Here is a 3,425-nt window from a genome sequence, read left to right as displayed (position 1 = left end):
CCAAATACTGCCTGAGATAGAAAAACAGCACACTCCGGTGCCATTTAAAATAAACTTTTGATTGAAGAATAATTAAGTAAAAACTCCAACTCCTCCCGCGACCTCCTTCTTTGTTGAGGGTTGCAAGAGAATGACTGGATATGACATGTGAGGGGAGGAGCTATATAGCAGCTCTGCTTGGGTGATCCTCTTGCAACTTCCTGTTGGGAAGGAGAATATATCCCATAAGTAATGGATGACCCGTGGACTGAACACACTTAAAAGAGAAATCTAGTGTACAATGTCCCTTTAAATGGAGCTGTATCTCCCAGCATTGTAAACTATTTCTGTTATCTTTGAATTAAGTTGGTTCTGAAAAAAACAAACCAAAAAAAAACACATGTGGACCAAGCAACTCTACTAGAATAAATGTTGTGCCAATAACATTAAGGAATTTTAGGTATACATTTTTACCAGCTAAAGTCATACAGAGAAATAAATATACACAGAGTTAAAAATATGATATTTTTATTTTTAATTTGAGTAAACCAAGAAAGCTTATTTTCTTAGCGGCACAATTTATATATTTTAATCATTTTTACTGGTTGATTATAGGCCCAAGCAATTTGATACAAAGGCTTTCCAGCTAAGGGATAAAGATAAACTAAACACTGAGAGAAAATATGCATGATTGAAAAGTACAAGAGGCAATGTGTTGGCAAGAGGGCGTTACACAAGATGGGGCAAAAATTTGGTCCAGTGAAATGGTCTAATATGGTAGTGCCAATTAACCCTTTTCAATGCAGAAGGACATAATGAATTCATTTCCTTGTACAGTTTCACTATAACCGTAAAGATGGAGTGCTTCAGACAAATTATTTTTTTTATCTAAAAAGAAGTTAGCTATCTGCAGATGGAAAAAAAAAGATGCATAATTGGTTAGGAATGTGTAAAGTATTTTACAGTATTGTGTAAGAACTTCCCAAGTTCCAGTTTGATTTGCTCTAGTAATTGTGCTTTTGTTAAATGTGATGTAGGAGTATTGCAGAAACTTGTGCTTTACCCCATGTACTTTACAGTTTAGCTCACACATTTTAATAATATAAAGGGACATGAAACCCAAATTTTTTCTTTCATGATTTAGAAAGAGCATACAATTATAAACAACTTTCTAATTTACTTCTATTATCTATTTTGCTTCATTCTCTTGATATTATTTGCTGAAAAGCATATCTAAATATGCTTAGTAGCTACAGAGTGGTAGCTGCACATAAATGCCTCCTGTGATTGGTTCACGATGTGCATTGCTATTTCTTCATTAAAGTATATCTAAAGAATGAAGCAAATTAAGTAATAGAAGTAAATTGGAATGTTGTTTAAAATTGTATTCTCTACCTTAATTATGAAAGAAAATGTTTGGGTATAGTGTCCCTTTAACATCTGTGTTTCTCTTCTGTCTTACTCCCAGGGTAAGGGCCTTAAAATATACACAAATTAAAGAATTTGGAGCATAGTTTATGATATAGACCTGTATGTAATCTAAGCAAAAAAAATAATCTTCCTGTTGCTGCAGGTCTTAATTTACAAGTAAGAAACAAACAGAGCAGAAATTTGGCTCAAGGTGCTTTAGTTTACAGCTTTGACAACGTTAGCATTAGGACTGCCGTTATTAAAATGTGTAAAGTCAATAGACAAGTGTGGTTAGTTCTTGTAATACTCCCTTAGGTGTTGTTTACAAAACAATCATTGTTGGCCAACTAGAATTCATTGTACTTAATAAAACATACTAGATTACCTAGTTTAGACCAAGTGTGGAATAAAAAAAAAAAGGAAAATCAGAACTTTGGGGGCTGTCAAAGCAGAAAAGTGTATGAGACAAAATAAGCTTTTTAAAAAAAAATCAATATTATTTAAAAAAAACAAGCAAAAATTAAAACATTAATGTTGTCCCTAACCGTTTTGCTATTCGTCTGTTATATACATGTTTTTTATTTATTAAAAAAAAAGAAAACACTTGTCCCTTTACTTAAAACCTACCTGAAGCTATGTTTCAAACACGTAACAGTATGGGGGGGAAATTTTATATATATATATATATATATATATATATATATATATATACACATACATACATATATATATATATATATATATATATACACATACATATACACATACATACACACACATATATACATATATATATATATATATACATACAGGTATACCTCACTTTACAGCGCTTTACTTTACAGCGATTCGCTAATACAGCGCTTTGTGGCTGGCACCATTTTGTTATGCTTAGTTCACTCTGTTAACTGCATTGCAGTGCAATCTGTGTCTCAGTGCTATAGTCTGGCAAATTTTACTACAGTAATTGTCACTATTTTACAGATACAGTATTTATTGAATACTAATTGAATACTGTGCTGTGCTAGTGTTAAACTAAACATAGAACTATTGCACCCCTAATATATGTTAGTTCAAATATTTACGTTTTTAAACACTGAAACGAAAGCTAAAGCCGCCTTGTTTCACTTTAAGGCGGTTTTTACTTTACAGCGGGGCTCCGGTCCCTAACCCGCTGTATGAGCGGGGTATACCTGTATACACATATACATACACTGGGGGAATTTAAATGTAAAAATATTATAATTAAATCTTTTAAGTGGTCTACTAATTTACTACACTATACATTTATATCTTTATTTTAAAGTCAAATTTCAGACATATTGTGGCTAGCACCCTTATGTGATTAGCGTGATGATTGGTATCGCTCAGAGACAAAGTAGATTGTGCTGATTATGGTATATATTTTACATTCCTTCACCTCCCCCCAAATAAACATGAAATTGCCATTGCGTGACAACCAGAAGAACAGAGGGGGCATAAATTGAAATGTATTTGTGTAACACAATGCACCAGGCAAATGCTTCTTTTAGACACGATTATTCTGTATATTGTAGAAGGGTATCCGCCAATCTATATTTAAACTAGTTCTACATTTGAAAACGTTTCCCAGATAAATGCCAGGAATGTTCTTAAATATTGACAGTTTTGATGAGTAACAAAATAGTGAAAACATCTACTGGAAGAAGATACTGTAAAGACAAACCAATCTTGGCTAACTTGACTTTTCAAATATGCAGCTCATGATAAAATCAAAATTACAATTTTGTATTTTTTTTTAAATCTCAAGTTTCTTTGGGAAGAAATGGAATGTTGCTATTTTATTTAAAAAATAAAAAATTCTTAATTTGGATTTAAGAATTGAATTTTATGAAAAGAAGTGGGTATCTCAATTACTGAAGTGTTGCATACTTTTGATCCAGTAATTTTGTAAATTGGATAACTGGAATGTGAAATTAACACATGGCTCATGTTTTAAGAACTACTCGCTCCCTCCAGTCTATTAAAAAAAATAAAAATTATATACCAGTGCAAAG

The 3,425-nt window shown here is 32.1% G+C and overlaps 1 protein-coding gene across 1 annotated transcript in view; it reads right to left on the bottom strand.

Annotated features, from left to right (window-relative positions):
- Positions 1-490: 490 nt before the first annotated feature.
- The window catches only part of LASP1 (LIM and SH3 protein 1), a 198,443-nt gene continuing 195,508 nt past the window's right edge, over positions 491-3,425 (bottom strand). Inside the window, exon 7 of the mRNA XM_053697852.1 lies at positions 491-3,425. This exon is cut by the window's right edge and continues 413 nt beyond it. The gene's annotated coding sequence lies outside the window, so the exon portion shown is untranslated.

This window comes from Bombina bombina, chromosome 1, assembly GCF_027579735.1.
Source record: "Bombina bombina isolate aBomBom1 chromosome 1, aBomBom1.pri, whole genome shotgun sequence".
In the NCBI taxonomy this organism is placed as follows: Eukaryota; Metazoa; Chordata; class Amphibia; order Anura; family Bombinatoridae; genus Bombina; species Bombina bombina.
Note: the sequence above shows the minus strand (reverse complement) of the source record. Positions and strands in the feature narration are given on the sequence as shown.